Raw genomic sequence first — 7389 nt, forward strand, 5'->3', positions numbered from 1 at the left:
GGCTTGCCTTCTGTTTGGGAAGCCAAGGCTACGGCCATTACTAAGGGTAGAGATCTTAAGGCTATGACTCTAGATGAAATGATAGGTTCCCTGATCAACTATGAATTAGCCATAAATGAGAGACTCAATGAACATAATAGGGTGAAAAAGGTGATTGCATTGAAAACCTCAACTAATACATCTAGTGAATGCAGCGAACCTGACACTGATGGTGATATGTCCATGTTGACTAGAAAATTTAGCAGATTCTTCAGAAAGAATGGAAAACCATACAAAAGATATAGGGAGTCTGCATCTGAGAAGGGAGAATCTAGCAAAAGAAAGGAAAAATCAAATGCTCCCATGTGTTACAATTGCAACAAAGTTGGGCACATCAAGCCGGACTGCCCACTACTGAAAAAGGAAGCTAAGAAAAAGAAGAAAGCCATGAAGGCAGACATTTCATGGGATAAATTAAGCAGCAGGGACTCAGAATCAGATCACAACGACTTAGAGGTTGCTAATGTGTGCTTGATGACACACGATGATGAGGTATCGTCCCCTTCCTTTTTATCTTCATATTATTCATCTTATGATTGTGATTATGATTGCATGCTTACGTTTAGAGAATTACAATTTGAATATATTCGTGTATCTAAACTGTTGAACAAAATGACCAAAGAAAATGATGATTTGAAAAAGAAATATGAAAATTGGTCAAAATTGTTTGGAATTGCAAAAACCTCTCATGCTTCTATTTTGAAAGAAAAATATGTGACTATTGCTAAACTTGAGAGGAAATTGGAGGATAGCTCCAAAGTTGTTTTTAAATTCACGAAGGGCAAACGCAATTTTGAAAAACTACTTGGTGCCTAAAGAAATTCTTTAAGTAAAGAGGGTTTAGGTTTTAATGGTATTGAAAATATTAGAAAACCTAATCTTTACTTGGGACATTTCACGCGTGAATCAAAATCTCAAGTCCCTCCTAAAGATCCTAAGTGTAGAATGAAATAGTTTAAATGCAAAAGAATTGGGCATATTCAATTTGATTGTCCACTTATGAATAAGCATGCGAAAATTAGAAAAGTATGGGTAGTTAAAGCTGATTCAACTACTAACCCCCGTGGACCCAAAAAAATTTGGGGACCATCATCAGTTACTTAGCCTATTTTGCAAGTATGTTTGAGATTGTCCTTCTCTAACGACAGGTGGTACATAGATAGTGGGTGCTCGCGACACGTGACCGGCGACAAGGCCAAATTTGCGTCAGTCATTCCCAAAGATGGAGGATATGTGATGTTTGGCGACAATGCAAAGGGATGCATCATCGGCGTAGGTAAGGTTGGTAAGGATCCTTCCCTTGTTATTGATAATGTTTTATTAGTTGATGAGCTAAAGCATAATTTATTGAGCATAAGTCGATTGTGTGATAAAGGATATAAAGTATCATTTGAAAATGATAAATGCATAGTTGAAAGTAAATCAGATCATAAAGTGTTTTTTACTGCAGATTGCCATGAAAATGTTTACACTACCACCTTTTATAACTTAGCTTCACAACAAGTTACTTGTTTTTCTGCAATAAATGAAGCTAGTTAGTTATGACATAGGCGCTTAGGACACGCTAGTATGGACTTATTGTCAAAACTAGTGAGAAAAGAATTAGTAAAAGGCTTGCCTAAAATGTCATTTAAAAAGATAAAATTTGTGATGCATTTTAAATGGGTAAGCAAGCAAAATCAAGTTTTAAGAAAAAGAAATTTATATCTACCACTAGACCACTTGAAATGCTTCACTTGGACTTGTTCGGTCCTAATTCTGTAAAAAATCTTGGTGGTAAATCATATGCATTTGTAATTGTTGATGACTTTTCTAGGTTCACATGGATGTTATTTCTTTCACATAAAAATGAATCATGTGAACAGTTTACCAAGCTTTGTAGGAGAATTCAAAATGAAAAGGGCTATAAGATAACTCACATAAGAAGTGACAGAGGCACGAAATTTTAAAATGAAGGCATAAAAAATTATTTTGACCTAGAGGGCATATCACATAACTTTTCTGCACCTAGGACCCCTCAATAAGACGGTGTGGTAGAAAGAAAGAATAGGTCATTACAAGAAATGGATAGAACTATGCTAAATGAACATAACTTACCTAAATATTTTTGGGCCGAGGCCATAAATATTGCTTGTTATGTCATGAATAGGGTGTTGATTAGACCATCACTTAATAAAACCCCTTATGAATTGTGGAACAATCATAAACCTAATATTTCCTATTTTCATGTTTTTGGTTATAAATACTTTGTGCTTAGGGATAATGAACATCTAGGGAAATTTTCAGGCTATGCTGAGGAAATTCATCTAAATTTGATGAAGACATTTTCCTAGGCTATGCTCTTAATAGTAAAGTATATAGGGTTTTCAATAAAAGAACATTGACTGTCGTTCAATTTTATTCATGTTGTGTTTGATGAATCTAATCCATTTTCTAAGAAAGATGATGAAAATGATATTGACATTAAAAAATGCTTAAAAAAATTGTCTATTGAAAACAATGCAAGTGAAAATTCAGAAGTAAATGATAAATCATCTGAAGATAATGACAATCAAAATGAAGCTCAAGAGTTGCCTAGAGATTGGAAATTTATTAGGAACCATCATATATATCAAATCATAGGTGAACCATCCCGTGGTGTAGCCACAAGATCTTCCTTGAAGAACCTAGTGAGTTATTCTACTTTTTTGTCCCAAGAAGAACCTAAAAGTATTAAAGAAGCTATAGAAGATGAGTCTTGAGTGATGTCCATGTAAGAAGAATTTAATCAATTTGAAAGAAGCAGAGTGTGGACCCTAGTTCCTAGGCCTAATGATCATACAATTACTGGAACTAAATGGGTATATAGAAATAAGAAATATGAGAATGGGGTAGTAACTAGAAATAAGGCTAGACTAGTTACCCAAGGTTATAATCAGGAAGAAGGAATAGACTTTGATGAAACATATGCTCCTATTGCTAGGTTAGAAGTCATTCAAATGACTTGCTTATGCTGCTTTAAAAATTTTTTAAATTGTTTCAAATGGATGTTAAAAGCGCTTTTCTAAATGACTATATTAATGAGGAAGTATATGTAGAACAACCACCTAATTTTGAAAATCATAAATATCCAGATCATGTTTATTGGTTGTTTTAAGGCCTTGTATGGATTGAAACAAGTTCCTAGAGCTTGGTATGAGAGGCTTAGTGGTTTTCTCCTAGAAAATGGGTTTACTCGTGGCAACATTGACACTACACTTTTCATTAAATCCAAAAATGATGATATGCTCCTTGTTCAAATTTATGTTAACGATATCATTTTTGGAGCAACCAATGATGAGTTGTGTAATGAGTTTTCCAAATGCATGCAAAGTAAATTTGAAATGAGCATGATGGGTGAGCTTAGTTTCTTCTTAGGGCTGCAAATTAAACAAGCTGAATATGGAACTTTCGTATGCCAATCTAAATATGTCAAAGACTTGTTAAAGAAATTTAATATGGAAGATTATAAAATTCTTGGTACCCCTATGAGTTCTTCCATTAAACTTGAAAAAGATAAGTAAGGGGTCCCTATTGACGTGAAATTGTATCGTGACATGATTGGGAGTCTTCTATATCTCACTTCTAATAGGCCTGATATTATATTTAGTGTGTGCATGTGTGCTAGGTTTCAAGCTGCTCCTAAGGAGTCTCATCTCATAGTAGTTAAACGAATCCTTAGGTATCTAGTTGGAACCATAGAGTTAGGCTTATGGTACCCTAAGCATACTACCTTTGAGATTGTGAGTTATACTGATGTTGACTTTGCCGGTAATAAGGTTGATAGAAAGAGTACCAGTGGCACTTGTCACTATTTAGGACAATCTCTCATTTCTTGGTTCTCCAAGAAACAAAATTTAGTTGCCTTATCCACAGCCGAAGCAGAATATATTGCGGTTGGTAGTTGTTGTGCTCAAACTCTTTATATAAAACAACAACTTATGGATTTTGGATTATACTAGGATAGAGTACCAATTAAATGAGATAATACTAGCGCAATCAACATCTCTAAAAATCATATCTCACATTCAAACCAAACACATTGAAATTAGACATCACTTCCTTCATGATCATGTGCAGAAAGAGAATGTGATTCTTGAGTTTGTATGCACTAATGAGCAGTGAGCGGAAATTTTTACTAAACCACTTTCAGAAGATAGGTTCATACAAATTATATGTGAATTAGGTCTCATGCATAGTAGAGATGCCTCCTAGATATTTCATAGTTTGCATAAATTTAGGGAAAGTTTTCAAATAATTTTTAAAAGTCTAACAACTAATATAACTGTTGATATCTTTTATTGGTGTAGACTTTGTGAAAATTGATTATGGCTTGTAATGCAAAATTCTCATATCTACTGAATGATGATGATTGCACTTATGTTCTATATCTTGATCATACTAGAACTATTTGAGTTGCCTAGTTATGGATAAACTGATAGGTCTTATAAACTCAAAACATGTTATTTTTATATAGGAATTTTTGGGAAATGTCTTATTTTCAAACGACATGCTACCGAAATTTTTAAAAATTCCCAAACTTCTCTTGTATACAAATGATTATTACCCATTGCCTAAAGCTATAATTTTAATGGCCTTTTTTACTGTTGCCAAAAGGGGGAGATGGATAAGAGGGCAAAAATTGGGTTGAGTTGAACTTACATGAAAAATTATTTAGAGTTTTACATTATGCACATTGTCAGGGGGAGCTTACTAAGGTTATACCCATTTTTTGCATGATGTATTTGTCATCATCAAAAAGGGGGATAATGTTGACATTATAGGTCACTCCCAGTTTTGATAAAGACAAATACTTAGATATTTGATGATTTTCGAGTATTTGTGCAGGCTTAGATGAACATCTCAAAGATGACATTTGAAGCAAGACTTGAAGACCCTGAAAATTTCAAATTGTGCAAGCTTAGTTGATTAGAGTGTGTTATTTAACTTCTGCTACATATTACAATTGATTTAATTATACTTGCGCTAGATTGACTTTAGGGTTGTGAATATACTATTGCTAGGATACTGACTTAGGGCATTAATTTTAAAAGTACCAATTCACCCCCCTTCTTGGGATCACAGTAAATTTAACACACTTTATTGTATGAAAAAGATAAAGTTACTTTTGATGCTATTTGTACTGCAATTGTCGCGATGTCCCGGAGCGCTTGTGCCCCGGGGTGGGCAAAATAAAAATTGGTTTATATTTTCGGGAAAAATTGTATAATGGAGTCACCACTAACCTTTTAGTGTGATTAGAACACTTATTTACTACCTAGTTAAGGGTAGAATTGGTCTACGTTACCAAAGCTTGGGATCGGGAGTTTGGTTATGCGAGGGGAAGGTACGAGCACCCCCTACGCACCCGTTCTTACGAACGGTACCTAATTAATTACGAAATTATCTCATAGTATTTAAAAAGCCTTTTAGGTTACTCCTTTTGGGAATTTACAAATATACATGCAAAATAAATAAATAAATGAATCATACAAAAATATACATAATATATATATATATATATATATATTCCCTCATAACTAAAGGTACGTGAAGTCCGAAAGCTTATACCCTTTTTTTTGAAATCATAGGGACAAAAATCAAGAAAATATTTTAGGAAAATAACTCTTAGATTGGTTTCAAAATTTTGTAGGATTTTCTTAATAATGTTACAATATTTTCAAAATTTCTAGGAGGTTTCAATATATGTTAATAGGATAATAAGCTAAGATATTAAACTACTACAATACATATAATAATACTAATAACACATATCTACTAAAATATTACAGATATCAAAATAAGTAATAAAATATTGGTGTAATTCTGAGAGAGGGGTGAATAAGCAAGTATGCAAATATTTATAATAGATATACCATTCACAACAAACAAAATATTAGCATACAAATGCGGAAAGTAAAAAGCGTAGGGAAGAGAATGACATAGTTATTGTTATCGAGGTTCGACCAACACTGCCTGTGTCCCTGCCTCAAGCTCGCAAGTAAGAGTATTTACTAAATGCTCACTTAACGAGCGGAGCGATGCCGTTTACACTGTCCTTACGGGGGCGGACACTCCCCAGCTCAAATTTCAAGGCTGAGCCACAACTAGTACACCTTACAGGATGGTGCTCCTAATTCTCCTAATCGGGTCTAAACCAATTCGGGACTTTCTTAACCAAGTATAAGTCTATTCGGTGCACACTTTACCAAGATGGTGCAAATCCTAACTTTCCTAACCGGGTTTGAACCAATATGGTGCACGTTACAGACCAGTGCAATCCTCTTCCAACCACACGTCGAGAATACAACAATATCAAATAATATTTTTGTGTACAAATAACAAGCTTCTAAAATAAGCAAACGATGTACACCAATAAGCACAAATGCACTCACATATGATATGAAGTAAGTTCAAGTGAGTATATGAGGTTTTCATAAAAATAATTTTCTTAATCTTTGAGTGAGATGTATATGATAAGTACCTCAAAGATTTAAACCCTAAAAACTATTTCTCCAAAAATGTTTTTCAAAGAAAATGTAGGAGAACATAGGGTTTATGCTCAAAAGGATTTATACAATAAAACACAATGAGCTTTTGGAATCTTGCAATGACTATGCTAAGATCCACAATCTACAACTAGTTCACCCAAAGAAAAATATTTATCAAGCAAGATATATAGGGGACCTTTAGCTATACTCTAAAGAATGATTTTCAACAAATAAAGGTGAGTGAGAGTATTATGCCTTACAACAATGAATGCCCAAAAATATATGTTCCACTTGTACGACCTTCAAATGCAAAGTGCTTGCAAGTGAAAGAAGTAAAGGAAGCAATAAAATGCTTTCTTAAAAATGATTTTGAAAATAAAAGAGAGTAAAAGAGTATATAAAATAAGCACACAATTTTTTAGAGTAATTATGATCTAAGCATTAGTTTGAAAATGAGTAATGAGAGGGTATTTATAGATTTTCTGAAAATATGACTGTTAGAGACATGGTGGAAATTTTATAATTTATTTAATTAGAAAATAACCCCATTTTAGCACGGAGACTTTACCAAACCCGAGAGGTTCACTAGTCAATCGACACAAGCCCAATGAAAGTTAACCCATGAGGGTCGGTTGGCTGGGTAAGGTGTCGGTCGGCTAACCTCACTGTGTTATTCAAATTTTCTGCGAGGCTCGGTCGGCTGAAGAAAGGGCTAGTCGGTTGACCCAAAAGTGATTCCAAACCTTCGTAGGTTCAGTCGACCTGACATGATGTCGGTATGTTGGTTCTTCATGGTTGTTTAGCTGAAGTAATTTTGAACTATAAGGCCAGACAACTGAGG

This window comes from Malania oleifera, chromosome 9 (assembly GCF_029873635.1).
Source record: "Malania oleifera isolate guangnan ecotype guangnan chromosome 9, ASM2987363v1, whole genome shotgun sequence".
NCBI lineage: Eukaryota > Viridiplantae > Streptophyta > Magnoliopsida > Santalales > Ximeniaceae > Malania > Malania oleifera.